The 17,976-nt window shown below is 41.9% G+C and overlaps 1 protein-coding gene across 1 annotated transcript in view; it reads left to right on the plus strand.

The window, feature by feature from the left end:
• BLACAT1 (BLACAT1 overlapping LEMD1 locus) overlaps positions 1-17,976 on the plus strand; it is a 318,901-nt gene that overhangs the window by 18,361 nt on the left and 282,564 nt on the right. The window lies entirely within an intron of this gene.

Genomic DNA, 17,976 nt, shown 5'->3' on the forward strand with positions numbered 1-17,976 from the left:
ACCTCAGTTTAGGATTGTACTGCATATTTATCTGTGTCTTGACTTTGGCTATCCCTGACTACTCTCTCCTCTTCTCGACTTTGTACCTTTGCCTATCTGATTCTTAGTTGCCGACCCTGCCTGTTAAACGGACTCTGAATCAGCCTTCTGTTCTTGTACTGCTGCCGTCTCTCTGTTGCCAAACCTTTGCCTGTCTGACCTTTCTCCTTTCTCCAGTGGAATGTCTCCCACTGGTGGGATATCTCTGAGGCTTGCCTCTCCAAGACGCCTGCCCTAGCAGACGATTAATGCCAGGGGCTGAGATCCCAATCTTCACGTGGGCCGAGGATCTCACACACGGGGTTCCCATTCAGAGGTAACCACACCTCTGAGGAATCACTGTGTGGTGGATATTTCCACAATCTTGTATATTGTACAGTGTTGATTGTCATTTTCTGCTACGGTATCCAGAGGTTAGTTGCACTTGCATTATTGGTGATTCTGCAGATCATCAATAATCGGGCGACTTCTGCATTATTGGTGATACTGCAGATCACTAATAATTAGATTCTCTCTGCTTACTGACACCGATCATTACACTAATACATTGTGACTAAAAAAATGTACAGCAAATTCCAAGAAACAGAAAGGAAAGAACTTTGTCCTTGTGAGCACTAAATGTAAAGGAATGAGGAGGAAACAAGAGGTGGGACAATGAGGTATGTATCTGGAGGTGGTGCATTTTTAAGTCATATTCTGCAAGAAGAAGTGTTTTTTCAAAGGCTGAAGAGGAATGGCCTAGGTTAGCTTGTATGTTTGTCTGAAAATGGGAGTTTTAAGGCAAATCTTAAAGCTTTCAAGGCTTGTAGAATGATGGATGTGTTTTGGAAAGAAACTCCAGAGGAGCAGAGAGGCTGATATGGAGTCTTGTATACCCATATGTGAGGTGCTGATTCTAGCGGAAAACAGTTGTGCAAAGAGATTGCTATTGAGGTGGTATTTGGAAACTAGTGAGGAGATGTATGGGGGAGAAAGATTGTGCAGAGCTTTGTAAGTTAGAAGTGGATCCTCTGGTTAACTGGCAGCCAATAAAGAGCTGAGCAGAGAGCTGAGCAGAGAGGACAGGGCCAGTTCTAGACTTTTTGTCGCCTGAGGCAAATTTGTGATGTGCCCCCCCCATATATGTAGCTAGTATAGTTCCCCACAGTGCCTGACCGCTCCCCCCTTCCTCCCCGTGGCCGCTACTCTGTTACCTTCTGACCTGGTGGCGGCGACCACTTCCTCTATGTTCCTCTGAAGTTCTGATCAGACAGGCACGGCAGCAGGACCAGGCTGCTGTGCAGAGATACCACCTCTGCAACACAATGTGTGCAGAGATAACACAATAGCGGTTCCCATGGTAACACGATATACAGGAAGTACTTGCGTTCCCTTCAGCGGGGAGAGAGGGGGGAGCGAGCAGGATACCTCTGAAAGGGAGGGTAGTCAGGATGCCACCCCAGGGCCCATTGCCGTCTGAGGAACCTGCCTCACTCGGCATCCTGGACACTCGGCCCTGAGAGCGGAGCAGCAGCTGATGAAACAGAAAACAAGACAGGTGGAGTCGAGTTTAGTAAGGGATGCTAGTCAGTTTGTTGGTAGGCCACAGAGCAGGTTTTTGGAAGGGGAATAGTACCCAAAACTCGAATAGTACAATGGGGTCTGTAGCTTCGAAAAAAGAGAAACTTTGTTCAGACAGTGGAGAGAACAGCAAAGCAAATAAGAACACACAGAATCATAGCTTTCTCTGGTTTTGACAATTTTATGAGTGAATTATGCTACAAATTTTTCAGCTGATAAAGAGAAAGCGGGAAAAGGAGGTGGGGGAAAGAACAGAGTTAAATGCAGATGCTAATGGTATGGAAACATGTACAGGAATCTATTATCAGGGTTAGTATCTGCAATTGACAAACAACAGAAACCTACAGAACACTTGCAAAATCTCACAATGAAACTCCAAAGCCGTGTTTTCTGTTCTAAATGGTGGCGGCTGCTGTTCCCATAAACTATGCATTGCGTGGTATGAGCACATGTAGGGCCATCTCCAGGAGCTCTAAGCATTGTGCAGCAGAGAACGCTAATCGCTATTCGTCAGCCCACTCTCTAAAACGCTGAAAGAATGCAGTCTCCTGTGCTGCAGTGTCAAGAGCTGCAATACATGATCAGGAGTCCCGGAATTGAGGCCATTTCTTGTCACAGCGATGTGCTTCAGGCATGCCAACCCACTGCCATGCTGCTGCCCTCCACCCAAACATATATACATATGCATAAAATCACCTAAAGGATTATTGGGAACATCTGTTCAATTTCTCATTAATGCAGTTATCTAATCAACCAATCACATGGCAGTTGCTTCAATGCATTTAGGGGTGTGGTCCTGGTCAAGGCAATCTCCTGAACTCCAAACTGAATATCAGAATGGGAAAGAAATGTGATTTAAGCAATTTTGAGCGTGGCATGGTTGTTGGTGCCAGACGGGCCAGTCTGAGTATTTCACAATCTGCTGGGATTTTTACGCACAACCATTTCTAGGGTTTACAAAGAATGGTGTGAAAAGGGAAAAACATCCAGTATGCGGCAGTCCTGCGGGCAAAATTGCCTTGCTGATGCTAGAAGTCAGAGGAGAATGGGCCGACTGATTCAAGCTGATAGAAGAGCAACGTTGACTGAAATAACCACTCGTTACAAACGAGGTATGCAGCAAAGCATTTGTGAAGCCACAACACGCACAAACTTGAGGCGGATGGGCTACAACAGCAGAAGACCCCACCGGGTACCACTCATCCTCACTACAAATAGGAAAAAGATGCTACAATTTGCATGAGCTCACCAAAATTGGACAGTTGAAGACTGGATGAGTCTCGATAGAGTTAGATTTTGGCGTAAACAGAATGAGAACATGGATCCATCATGCCTTGTTACCACTGTGCAGGCTGGTGGTGGTGGTGGTGTAATGGTGTGGGGGATGTTTTCTTGGCACACTTTAGGCCCCTTAGTGCCAATTGGGCATCGTTTAAATGCCACGGGCCACCTGAGCATTGTTTCTGACCATGTCCATCCCTTCATGACTACCATGTACCCATCCTCTGATGGCTACTTCCAGCAGGATAATGCACCATGTCACAAAGCTCGAATCATTATAAATTGTTTTTTTGAACATGACAATGAGTTCACCAGATCTCAACCCAATAGAGCATCTTTGGGATGTGATGGAACGGGAGCTTCATGCCCTGTATGTGCATCCCACAAATCTCTATCAACTGCAAGATGCTATCCAATCAATATGGGCCAACATTTCTAAAGAATGCTTTCAGCAACTTGTTGAATCAATGCCACGTAGAATTAAGGCAGTTCTGAAGACGGAAGGGGGTCAAACACCGTATTAGTATGGTGTTCCTAATAATTGTTTAGGTGAGTGTATATACAGTGTATGCTTCAGGGAAATCGAACGAAAATAAAGTATCACTTAAAACCAAATGAAACCTAATATTAAGTAAACACCTTAATAAAAGTCACTCACTACATAGGGGGTTGATGCACTAACCACAGGTTATGTTGCCATGCACAGTCAGCACATGGCAGTATTACCCTTACTACCACCAGCAGTGTAATGCAGATTCCACAATTGGCACAAACCAGGGTACATGATTAACATAAGCATTACTATGGTAATGTACGTTATGCAAGTAGCGCAACGTTCATTACCACAGCAACACTCACGTTACCTATTGGGTAATGCACAGTACACTGCTGGCAGTAGAAACAGTAATATTGCCGTGTGCTGCCTGCGCACGCCAATATTACCGGCGGGTCGTGCATCATCCCCATAGGGTTTTAACCTACGTAAATGTCTTATCTGCTGCTGATCTTGTAACCCGATCTTCAACCTTCTTCAACTTCTGATGAAACTGTTGTGATCTTTCCACTGGTACTTGAGATCCAATAAAATGATTGCACCTATTATTAAACAATGAGTGAAAAACAGTGCCACTATAAAGTCAACCAACATTTACTGTGCATGTGTGAGTAGCAATAGCAGTGCACTCATCCTCCAGAACTACTCAGGGACACAAGTAGCTCTGAATAGCTGTTTGACTGAGCAGGTGGAACAGCTTTACCGGCAGCCAGCCATGGAACAATGGTGCCGGTGGAAGAAAGGCAAGGCTCTATACTACCCAGAGCCTCCCTTCTACATAGTTAAGTACCTGAAGGGAGCTTCTTCACATTCCTCGAGGTTAAATTTACAGTCATGAATATATATAGCATGCTGAAGCCAGGTACACTGACCAGGGAATCTGTCTTTACATTTAATCAGTGTATATGCAATTTCAACTAACTTGTAGACTCCAGGATGGCTAAGATACATCAAAAGCAATAACGTCTTAGGTCACACTGAGCAGTGTGCAGTGGATTCCACACCAGTCCAATAAGCATAGCTATTTCTGTAATGTGGTGTCAGTAAGTGATTTAGATGCATCTTGCCTGTTGGTTATCTAAGCTAACCAATAACAAATCTAGAGCAAATCTTGATTCAGATGTTAAGGAATCTCCCACAACATTAACCCCTTCAGGACAAAACTGTAACCCCTCTGAAAGATAACCTCATCCTTATGCCTAATCTCCACTCCTTTATACCTCCCACTACTGGAAGGGGACAGACAACAGGGGTCCATTTGTTAAAAGATGTACCTGATTTTATCATAAACCTTTTCCAGGGCTAACACCCACATGCATAGAAGAAGTTATCCACACCTCACCTAGCACCATGTGGGGATCAGATACTTGCCCTTTACTCTAGTCAAGGGTAATATGCAGTTGTGGGTAGGGGAGGTTTCACCACCCTTTTTTTGCAGATTGCCCTCTGTTATGTACCATGTGGATTGGTATTGCTCAGGGGGTGAAGCCCCATGTTGGTGAGCTCCAAAATCCCAGGTTTATAACAACTGGCATTAAGGGTGAGGGGTTTAAAGTGCATGGAAAGTGGGAATTATACCTGTTAAAAAATAGGAGAGAAAACGTATTCTTTCTGAGTCCCACTTTTGACATGTTGCTCGTGCTCATGTATATGCCCAACGGTGCTGTCAAAAGTGACACTGCCACCCAATTCACTGCCAGACCTTCTCACATGTATTTGATAAATGCGCCATCTGTGCACTGCTATTGCCAGCAATCTGCAGAGAAACCATGCAGTTTCCCTATTTAGTTTAATACATAGCTGCAGTGTAACAGCGCACATTTTGGGCTGTACAATGCCAGTAGTGCTAAGGTGATCACAGCAGCAATAAGGCAAGGGACTGCAAGTAAAAATGTAGGATTTCTGTAACACGGAGGATAGTAAAAAAAAAAAAAAGCATGGGGAGGGAGAGGGAGGAGAAAATTTTTATACAAGCATCAGCAGATTAGCAAGATCAAGCATTCAGTACCAGAAAATATAAACTGTAATGTATTGCTATTAACCAACTTAGTATTAGCTCAAAGTACAAAAATGATCAGATAACTAAAGGAAGTTAGTTTAAATCATTGTGGTCATTCTGCCTCTGTCTTACCAGAGCAAGTAGAACTATAAACTGACACCACGTATCAGTGTTGTTACTCTAAAGGTCCATACTCACTGCACGATTTCATCTGTCAAAATTACCAATGAATGATCATTCCAACCAGTATCCAAACGTGTATATCATCTACCGGTACTTACTTCTATGGATTGCCTGTTTAAACTGATTGTTCCAGCACCTGACAGAGTACACATTATAGAGGTGTGTAGGTGTGTGTATTCTATGGACTTTTACGTTCCACAGTAAAGTAAGGCAATTGTTTTCCTAATGAATAAGAATTTGCTGTCCACTATGGGAATGAGTGGGACAAAGTCATAAATCTGCATGTATATTCAATGGTGTGAGTTGTGACTCTTGAGTTTCTCTTTTAAACCCAGTATTGGGAGTGTGATGGCTAGAACTGTTACCTGGATTTTGTATGTACTTCTTGTGTTAGTATAGGATTCCTCTAAGTGCTCAGATATCCGTTCACGTCCCCAAAAAAATGTACTTGTAGGTTGACTGGCCTAAAGGCCGTACACACGCTAGATGGATGTTGCCCGACAGAGATCTGGACCCGATCCATCGGGCTACATTGCTAGGCCGATACTGTACAGACCCATAGTAAGCCTACAGGCCAACAACTAGTTCAGATGCAGCAGTGTAGAGGGTTTGAGGGCTGACAAAGCTGGGCAGATGTGATGTCATGCGGTGGGGGAGAGTGGTTTAGCAACAAGAACAAAGCTCTAACAGTGGCTTGGCCAAGTCGGTCCTCCTGGCTGATCACTGGCTGGTTGGCAGTCGAAGGTCAGGGACTGCTGTACACACTCTGGATTATCAGCAGAGGCATTTGTTATCGACCACCTCAGTCGACTTTAATCTAGCTTGTGTATGGGCCTATAGATTGCGGTAGGGTCTTTGGATGGTAAGCACTGCTAAGGCATAGCTAGTGATATGAATAGATTAATTGTGCAAGGCATGTCAGTGCTGTACAGATGCAGAATAATGACACAGTAAAACTTAACAAAAGCTGTATAGAAAATTGAGTAGAGCTATTTTTAGTTTCAGTACCTAGCAGCGTATGAGACGCCAAGAAATTTGGAAAGAAAAATCCCACAAATACTGTATGACAGAAGGCACCGCTTACTTCAGCTATACGAGACCTTGCTTTTACTGTTCTACATTTCTTCACCTAATGGCTCTGCAATGCAGCATGGGATTTGTTTGTAAAGCCTATTCCCAAGCATGCTACCAATGTGACAAGTGACATTCTTACTGAGGTTTTGTTTTTTAATACTTGAGATACTGTATTTGATCTTGTCATATGTTGCATATACATTGATCTATAACAGTGACATAGCCATGCTCTTTGGCTAAGGTACCTGGCTGTAGCGTGCAACAGGTATTCCTGTCTCCAGATTTAACTGTGAACAAAAAAAAAAGCTTTATTGCCCTTTCAGTACGATTTGTAAAAGGATTACCTGAAATCAGTTGGTTATACCTAATATTCCCTATCCTATACTATCTACATGGAGTTTGTAGATTTTCCCTGTCTGTGTCGGCTCCCTCTTACATTATCAATTGGTGCTAGAGAAAGTTTGTGAACATGGTTGAAGAAGTCACTAATACGAATTGCCCAATGCACTCTGTAAAGCAATGCAGAAAATGTGTCAGCACTATATAAATACATAATCAAAATGACACTTCACTTCTACGTGATCCCAGGACATTGACGCAGTGGAGTCTCTTATACCTAACAGGAAATGCTGCTTTTTTGTAACCGAGTCATTAGGCATCTGGTAATTTGCACTCAGCAGAAATAGTGTTGGCACCTTCGGGCTGACTAAAGGACCTAAATATAAAACGGTTTGCTGAAACACTGTTTCGTACTGTGCTGCTTACTGCAACACATCACAGACAGGCACGACAGATTTTTTCATAAAATGGCTATTGGCCACTAAAAAAAACAGCTGTCATGCACACTCTTTTCTTTCTTTTGCTGTCAGCCCCCAGTTGGCTGAATGTCCAGTCACAAGATTTTGCACACCACATGACCTGACTGACCAAAGAGAAAGCAGAAGAATATCCAACCCTGTAGTGAAAACAAAGGCCCACATTTAGGCAGAGTTCACACTAGACCACAACTGTGCAGTGGATCGTCACAGCTGATTTACTGTGTTCATCCACTTCCATTTTGATATCTGTTGGTGTCCATAATAATAGACAGCAAGGTGGATCCTTTAATACAATGGGCCTCTATTCATAAAGCATTCCTGCATGCAGTAATGCTCAAAACAGCTGACTTTACCGAGCACTTAGTAAAATGTCAATTCATAACAGCTGTTACCGCATGAAAAGCTGAAATTCCCGAGCAGTGAGGTAAATTACCGCCTTGTGCAGTGATTATCTCAACACATGTCACTAAATGTCTATTCATAAAGATTAGAGCAGGCAGTATTGGGAAGGAGAATACCGTGTGTTTAGAAACGGGGATAAGCATGCGGATAATAGCTAAGTTAATGGAGACAGATTTCCCAGGCAGCAGCGATGAGACCAGTACAAAAAAGACTTTCCAGAATACCCCAGGCTGTGTTTTTTAACCTCTTGGGTACCTGTTTTCAGATAAATTTCACATGGTAGTTGGGGCTGCCTCTTTTATTGTAACGCTGTCTCTACAAGGAGAAAAATGTATCAACTCAGGCATCACCGCCAGCCTAACTCAGGAAATCCCCGAACTTCTATCGCAACTGTAAACATTTTTATGAATTTGCACAGAGAAGTCTAAAATACAGAATGTGGTATTTTCCCTCCAAAAAATGTTTACCCGCACATCCTTTTATAAATAGATGCCGGGTTCTCACCAAATAGAGCAGCTCTCACTGGGCACACAGGCAGTGCTTACAGCTTCTCCGTGGCAGTTGTAACAGATGGGCTGGCTGCAGAGGTGGCAGCAGCAGCTCATCCCTGGCCATAAGCAGGACACAGCATGTTTTGTAGGATACAGAGAGGTGGGGTTTGGACAAGCCAATACAGTCCCCACTTTTAGTAGCTGATCCATGGTAGCTGATCCAGGCCTGGCTCCCTGCTAGCTACAGTGTGCCTGATGATCCGCAAAGCACAACTGAGGAGGAGCCCCAACCATCTCACCAGCTCTCCGGCGCTAGAGTATTCAGGGAGCCCTGGAAAAGAATCGTTGGCCCATATGCAATTCACAGTTTTCTCCTAGGTGGTATTTTCACACCTAGTTATAAAAAGATTTTTAAACCGGCAACAAGCAAGAAAATGCTCAAAATAATTTTGATAGTACCTTTTCACCAGCTATTGTGTGCTTTTTCAATTGTAAAATGCTTAAAAGTTATTTTAAACAGAACATGAAAATGATCTCCTAGGAGATAACACAGGAGAAGAAGTTAATTGCATATGAGCAGGGCCAGCGCTACCATAGAGGCAGAGTAGGCAGCTGCCCCAGAGCCTGTAGGGGCCCCCAGTGGCTACAAGAGGGAAAAAAAATTTCAAATCGGCCTTATAGTTTTTGAGAAAATCGATTTTAAAGTTTCAAAGGAAAAAAAATACACATTTAAAAACCTGCCGACTTTAATGGTTGATAGCAAATCCACCTTAAATTCTAGAAACCCTGAATTTGCAGGATATGTTAAGGAGATCATTAGGAATAAGAGGAAAAAACTATTTTTCAAAAAGACCTTATAGTTTTTGAGAAAATCGATTTGAAAGTTTCGAAGGAAAAAAGTATACTTTTAAATGCGGTAAATGTCACTTTTAGTACCGAACGGTAGTGTAATTTTACATGCATCAAAAGAAAGAGCAATACATTTCCTGACAGGGTTTCCAGGGGGTCCATACGCAGCCGCAGCGCTTTGGCCAGGGATCGCTATACAGCCGCAATATGGCTGTATGAAGATCCCTGGCATTTTTTTCTATTTCCCCCCCCCCCCCCCCCCCCCCCCAAAAAATGTATGTTTAGAGTGTGGGAATTTTTTTTTTTTAAATTATGTGGGGTCCCCCCTCCTGAAACTTTTTAACCCCTTGTCCCCCATGCAGGCTGGGATAGCCAGAATGTGGAGCTCCGACCGATTGGGACTTCACACCCTGACTATACCAGCTGCAAAAAAAGGTCCCCTAATGCCGATTTTTGTTCCGGGGTATATGTTGGGGGCCCCCCCAGGTTTATTTTGCCCTGGGGCCCCATTGTTGCTTAAACCGGCCCTGCATATGAGCCTTTGAGCCTTCTGTTAAGTCTCCCCTAGGTTCATAGCAGTGAACGAGAATCCTCCCTGAGGAGCTTTGTCCCTCTAGCATTGACAGTAATGGGCACGCCTGCATCTCCCGAGGGAGCAAGACACCAATGCTGAAGGATAGCACCAGAGCAGAAAACCTCACTACCCATCACTCGCCACACAGGAGCAACACTAGTTTAATAGTTAAATGCTCAGCCATCGTACTGGTGAAGCTAGCAATTGGATTTGCTGATAATCCTTGTGAGATGGCCTGGTGATAAGTAGATACTTATGACTTCAAATAAGATATGGCCCTATAATTTTCTTCTAAGTTTTTAGAAATCGCCTGATTGCAGATGTTTCCCATGTATGCATCAAGTGTATAGATCCAAAAGGCCAGAGAAGTGTCAGGACCCCAACCTGCATACTTATTTCTTGATGAGTCATTTACAAAGTAATGTAGCCAGAGAATCTACATTATAGCTGGGCAGTTTTTCAGAAAAGTAAACAACAGCAACTTTCATATCTTTCTAATGACAGGTTTACTTAAGTGTATTTTTTATTGAAGCCCAACTTCCCCTTTTCCTAGTTTTATTTTTAGTTCTTTCACTTTGTGGTTACTCATTCTCCACTGAACTGGTCTGTCTTAGTGCATAACTTTATATCTGGATTGTATAATAGCAGAAACCTTTTGCAACAGATTATAACTGTATCAGGTATGTTGATAAAAATGTTTATAAACTTGGCTTGGTATCCTCATCCTAAGCATATAAAATTCTAAATTAAAGATAAACTGAGATCACTGAACATTATCCCAGATCACTTCCATCCCTGGAGCCCAGCTCCAAACTCAAATGCTTTCTTGTATAGACATACAGTTTCAGAGTAAATCTTTTTTACCTGTGTAATACACACTATGAGATTTTCTGGTCGATTTATTGTCAAATCGATTATTTTCAACATGTTGATTTGCTTTCTGATCGATTTCCGAGCATTTTCCGATCAATTTCCTTTCATTTTAATAGGTATTCGATCGGAAAATACTCAGTAATCGACTGGAAAGCAAATCGAACATGTTGGAAATAATCGATCTGACAGTAAATCGGCCAGAAAATCAGGCAGCAGTGAGCAGTTACCAAGCAGCAGTGAGCAGTTTCCTGGCAGCAGCAAGCAACTGTGATAATTTGAGAGGCATTTCACTACCTATCAACAGTCCATGGAAAAGAGGCCTTAGACTTGATTAGCTTATGCCAATTAGATCAGGATCTCACCAGTCACTTCCTGTATCCAGACTAGTGTTTAACCACTTGACGACCGCAGTGTTAACCCCCCCGTACCGACCAGGCTGTTATTTGTTGCGCTGGGCTGTGCAGGCTTTTCAGCCTCCTGCACAGCCCAGCTATGGAGCCCAGCGATCGGACTCAACTCCTTTTTTTGTCCCTAAGGGGACATGCCGCCGGAAGTGTTTGATCGTTGTGGCAGTGGTTTTTTTTTGGTTTTTTTTTTTCTTCAGCCTCTGAGGCTGTTTCTCCCTCCTCCCCACCGTCTTCTGAATTAGATCAGGACGGCGATCTGTCCTGTTCCGCCTCTCATAGGCAACAGCCTATGAGAGGTCGGCGATCCCCAGCCAGTCAGAGGTCGGGGATCCCCAATCTCGCACATCGCTGCCAGGGACCGCAGCACTGTACGGATGTAAACAAAGGGAATTTCTTTCCCCTTTCATTTACAAACAGCCTGCTAGCCGCGATCGGCCGCTAGCAGGCTAATCATGGAACTCCGTTCTGTAAAGTGGCAGGGAATGATCGCGCATGCACGTGGCTGTTCCCTGGGAAACTGCAGCCCCAGGACTTGCCGCCGGCGTTAGGCTGTCCTGGCGGCCACGCCCATCGGCGTTAGGCGCTCCCCAGGTAGTTAATGCTGGCTACACATGATACTTTTCCGCTCGATTTTCCACCCGATCGTTTTTTTCCCGCTCGATTCTCTTATTTTCTGCTCGTTTTTATCTTTTTCCATTCACTTCTATTAGAAATTAAGCCAAAAAACGATCAGAAGGAATATCGGACATAATGAGCAGGCACACAGCTGTATGGTGTGTAACTACGAAGTGGTATGACATACTGTACCGCCCCAGGGTTCCACAGAGTGATGAAGGTGTAGTATAAGGCTCAGGCTAGGGAAGGCATGAAGAGGCTCCACGCATTGTGTGTTCTGCATGACCACTTCATCAGGAGCGCCTCTTCATGCCTCCCCTAGCCTGAGCCTTATACTACACCTTCATCACTCTGTGGAACCCTGGGCCGGTACAGTATGTCATACCACTTCGTAGTTACACACCATACAGCTGTGTGCCTGCTCATTATCCTTTGACCATGATTCATTTTATTTGCTAGTATGTTTATGAGCATATGCTTTTTGCACTTTGGGTCACGTATCCCTATTTTCTTTAGCACTTGCACTTTACTTAGCTTTGCTCCTATTGTATGACCTGGGTCTCTTTCTTTAATTGGGGTTCTCGTTTGAACCCCAATTTAAAGTGTATTGTCAACTCAGGCACCATTTATCATATTGAGGTGAGGCATTGTTTATTTTGACATTATTATGTGTCTTTATAAAGTGTTTTGCATCAGTGGTTTATAGTACCTCTTTTAAGATGTTCTTATGGTTCCGGTTGTCCAATAAAATTTGTATTTTTGTGAATTGAACTGGTGGTGCAGTTTATGTACAGTCTGTTTCTTTGTTCTTTAATTTCTTAAAGGAAACCAGAGATGAACGCTTCGGCACAAAATAAACATATCTCCTGATAGATTTTTTCCAAAATAAATACTATACCTGGTATTTTCGCCACTCTGGTGTGCCGTTTTTTTGTTACTAAAACTCCATGCAAAACACAATTCATCAGAAAATCATATTATTTAGTGGGCTGTGTGCAAAATGAAATCACCATTTCTAAAAACCTCTTATGACAAATATAGATAAAAAAAAAACGTTTTTTAATATACCCTTACATTAGCAGCTCCTCCCATCTCATCACAGCTCTCTGTGATGCTGCAAATATACAGAACAGGAAAGCAGAGCAAGAAGAGGGCAGACTAGGGTTTGAAAAGACATCAGAGAAGACAGACTCAGCTATAATGATTACTGAGCAAAGCCAGACTGAATGCTCAGTCAGGGAATTTATCAGGGCTGATAACAAGCACGCTGAACAGTGAAGGATGAAACAGAGAGCAGAGTAAGTGTTTTCTCTAATGTTCCCACTGATATATATGGTGAAATACTTGAGGGTGATTCGTCTCTGGTTCACTTTAAGACTTCATACAAACACTAGAGAAATCAGTCAAATCAATTGTTTTTGAATATTTGGGACAATTATATAGTGTGTGCTTCTGACACCGTTGGTCGGTAGCAGGTGGGCATGCTGGAAGACCTTCACTAAGACAGGGAACATACTTGAACTGTTTTCGTACGCATTTTCTGCACAGAAAAAGTGAGAACTCATGTTAATCTATGGTCTAGTTCACATTTATTTCACACACATTAGTTTCACATGTATTTCACACACAGAAAAAAAATGCTCCCTCCCCTCTGCATAGGACACTTCCTGCTCTACCTCCCCAGCACATAGGATGCCTCCTGCTCTCCCTCCCCTCTGCATAGCACAGAGTGGGCTTGTCCACATAAAGTCAAACAGCTCATTTGTACACTATTGGTCTTTTGTGATTGCTTTGGGAAACTTCATCTCCATGTCCTCCAACTTCATGGGATAGGACCAAATTTTTAAACCATGATTGTAGCTGTAGATGCTTTGTTTCACACAAAAGAGACATTCTCATTACTGAGCTATATAATTAGATCTGTTCCTGGGGAAGTGATTTAAAGGTATTATTAATGTGTAACCAAGTCTTGACTGATATTTTTATGTTTTATAATGGTTATCGCGTGAGTCAGCAAGATGTATGATTTATGTGAGATTACCCTATTACTTATAATACATCTAATATGTAGTAAAATACATAACCTATTATGTTGAAGAGAAACTACAAAATCTGTAACCTCTATGGCTGGACAAGCTCTGGGAACAGTCTAAAGTTGAAGGTAGGATTGAACTGTTACAGTGTACTCTGATAGAGCAATAAACAGTCCACTCACAGCACGGGCATTCCCGGTGCAATGGCCTCGATATTATCTAGCACAAACTTTTGCATGTGGGAAACAAACTGAGAGCCTACAGCATTTTTCTAGCCCCCAGCTTTTTCTCTATTTTCTAAATTAGCTGCCGTGGAAAAACGGGAACATACTTTAGCATACAAATTATGTCTAAACAAATACATGCAAAAATGCATGCACAGATTCCGCATATACAATTATTAACGTAGCTTACCTTATTGTATTTCAATGGTTTCACTTCTCACTTTCTCACTTTACACTTTATGTATCCCCTGACAAAGCTCATATACAGTATTTTCCCAAAGTCTTGCCACTTCGGGACCTGGTCAGCCAATGTGAAGTGGTCATCTTCAGTGGTCAATGTGCGAACGACTGGACCAGGCTTGGCACATCCTGAAGAATACTATCCTCTATCCAATTCTACAAGCTTTCATAAAAAGGATCCAACAGGTGCAGGGCTGTGGAGTCGAAGCAATTTTTGGGTGCCTGGAGTCGGAGTCTGGAAAAAATGAACCGACTCCGACTCCTAATGAGTTTAAACTGTAATTAAAATAGAAAATATGATAAAGGGCTTGATTCACAAAGCGGTGCTAACCTACTTAGCACGTCTAAAGTCTTTAGACATGCTAACCCGGGTGCTAAGTAGGTTAGCACCGGATTTCTCAATCAGATCGCGCGCTAAGTCCCATAGGCTCTAATGGGCGCATAAAGTTTTGCGCGCGAAAACTCGTTTAGACGTGCTAAGGGGGTTTTCACAGGCGTGCTAACAGTTAGCACCGCTTTAGGAATCAAGCCCAAAATGTTCTATTTCTCAGATAATAGTCATCATAAATAATTTATATATATATATATATATATATATATATATATATATATATATATATATATATATATATATATATATATAACTGTATATATGAACAGATTGCGCTTGTCAAATGGAAAATCTAAAAAAGAAACTTTAATATGGTTGTCAGTAGCACAACCCCAAATTATATGTGCATGCAAACGGGAGAATTCTTCCTTTAAAAACTTACATATAAAATTTTTGATAAAATTAATAAAAAGCGTGGAATTTCTTCCTGAGGTAGCAATATAGAAGGGAGTCCTACAGGGTGTCTGTTTCAAGATGTTCACTCCCAATGTCTATTCCTTGCTTGGTACTATTTGTATAGAGGGCTCCAAACATATAACATCCAGTTTGTACTGCTTTGGTGTATTAGTGGTCTCACCCTCCGTAGTTTTCAATCCGGAAGCTGGTATAATCTTCTGAGGAGCCGCTCAATCTCACCTGCCCCGGCCGGCGGCAGAGTGAGAGAGACTGACAGCTGCTGGGTGGCGTGCAGTGTCGGGCAGGTTTGCCCGGCTCCCAGGGATCCGTATGGCGTAGATAGTAACAGCCTTCAGCTGGTCGGGCTTCCGTCTTCCGCTAGCGATGGTACAACACGGAGCTCCGACACGCCTCCTTCCCCTATACGGCGTGACGTCACGACTGTTAGCCTCCGCTGACGTTTCGAGAGGAACGCCTCTCTTTCTCAAAGCTTGGCTAATGGGGATTAGGAGGACGGCTTTTTGAGGCTTGTAATATGCTAATCAGCCTATTCAAAGGCATATAGCTCCAGATCTTTATTGAGTCCATGTGGAGTTAGTGTATTCAAATTAAATATCCACAGTTTCCCGTCTTGACATTTCCAATATGTAATCTCCACCTCTCCAAGGTCTATTTACTTGTTCAATCACGCAATATTTCGATCCTTTAAAGGAACATCCATGTGACATTTTATAATGTGCCGACAATGGATGTTTTTGGTTGCCTTTTTTAATGTTGGTGCAGTGTTCACTCATTCTTTCCTTCAGAGGACGTTTCGTTCTTCCAACATAATGCTTTGAACAAGGACATGTTAACACGTAAATTACTCCTTTTGTGTCACAATTTGTGATACTTTTCATGCTATATTTCTCTTCTCCGGCTGTTGAAGTGATTTCGTATATTTTTTCTATGGGAGAATTTAATTCTCTGCAGGCTCTACAATATCCACATCTCTTAAAATATCCCTTAGGCCTCTTGCACACTGCAAGCAAATCAGATTCAGATTCAGATTTTTAATCTGTTTTTACATCCGATTCCGATTCAGATTTTTAATCTTAACTGCATGCTGCGTTTTTTGATCCGTTTTTCTGTTGAATGTATTCAAGGAAAATCGGAAACGGAATCGGAATCGGAAACGGAATCGGAATCGGAATCGGAAAACGGATTTGCAGTGTGCAGGGAGCCTTAGGCTTCCTCGTTTCTGACTTTTTAATGGTGGGTGCTAGTATGTTTCCTAAATTCTTAGCTTTTTTAAAAATTAGTCTCGGATGTTCAGAAAGTATGGGGGTGAGCACAGGATCTTCTCTTAGTAAGCCCCAATATTTCCCCACTATTTTTCTCACTTTATGGGCCTGGGAGGAATATTTCATAATTACGCTGGGTTGCTGGAAAGTGTCACTATTACGTCTCTCCTTCTCTTCCAATAATTCGTGTCTCACAGTACTTTTAGCCCTCTCCCTAGCTTCTAGAATGATATCTTGGGGGTATCCTTTATGTTCAAATTTTTCTTTCAGGATTTCAGCCTCTACTTCAAAGTCGCCCATCTTGGAGCAATTTCTCCTAAGTCTTAGGAACTGGCCTTTAGGGATATTCATTAACCACTTTAGGTGGTGACAGCTGTCTACCTTGATATAGCTATTAGTGTCCACTGGTTTTAGGTAAGTTTTGGTTAAAATTTTGTTTTCCTCTTTGTATATTGCTAAATCTAAAAAGTTAACCTGCTGTCTACTAAATTCTCCAGTGAATTTTAGGTTATACTCGTTCTCATTAATCCATCCCATAAAAGTATCAAGGCTTTCTCGTGTCCCGTGCCAGATAAAAATTTTTTTATCTGGCACGGGAAAGAGGAAAACAAAATTTTATATACACATATATACATACATATACATATACACATATACATATACATATATACATATACACATATACATATATATATATATATATATATATATATATATACACATATACATATATACATATACATATATACATATACACATATATATATATATATATATATATATATATATATATATATATATATATATACATATACATATACCGGTACACACACACACACACATATATATATATATATATATATATATATATATATATATATATATATATATATATATATATATATATATATATATATATATATATATATATATATATATATATATATATATATATATATATATATATATATATATATATATATAGTAATAGCTCTGCTTAGTCCACAAAAATGAAATAAACCAATCAAAAAATAGTAACCTGTGCTGCTTCAATAAAGCAATCCCCGTATTTTTAATGTCAGATATACATATCTGATTTTGACTGTATATATGATGTGTACACAGGAATCTCTTATGTATATGAAATAACATCTATGCTGTAATAATAAAGCCTGATGTGTAGCCGTGCACGGATTCTGATTTATGCAAATGTATGCACACCTTTGCTCATGAAATCAAATAATTTGATATGTTAAAATTTGGTTTGAAGACTATGAATTAAAGGGTACCTGAGACGGATGAAAAGAACCTGGGGCTTCCTCCAGCCCCCTTCCGGCTAATCAGTCCCTTGCTGTCCTACTCCGCCAACTGGATCTTCTGCTATGAGTAGAGATAGCCCGAACTGTTCGCCGGCGAATGGGAACCGGCGAACTTCCGGGGTTCGCGATCGCGGAGAACCGCAAACTTTTCCGGAAGTTAGATTCGCCCCCATAGTGCAACTTTGACCCTCTACATCACAGCCAGCAGGCACATTGTAGCCAATCAGGCTACACTCCCTCCTGGAGCCCCCCTCCCCCCCTTATAAAAGGCAGGCAGCATCAGGCATTGGACTCACTCATGTGCCTGCAGTAATTAGAGAAGGGAGAGATGATGCTGCTGCTGCAGAGAGAGCTATAGGGAGAGCTTAGTTA

The sequence above is a fragment of the Hyperolius riggenbachi genome, chromosome 2, assembly GCF_040937935.1.
Source record: "Hyperolius riggenbachi isolate aHypRig1 chromosome 2, aHypRig1.pri, whole genome shotgun sequence".
NCBI lineage: Eukaryota > Metazoa > Chordata > Amphibia > Anura > Hyperoliidae > Hyperolius > Hyperolius riggenbachi.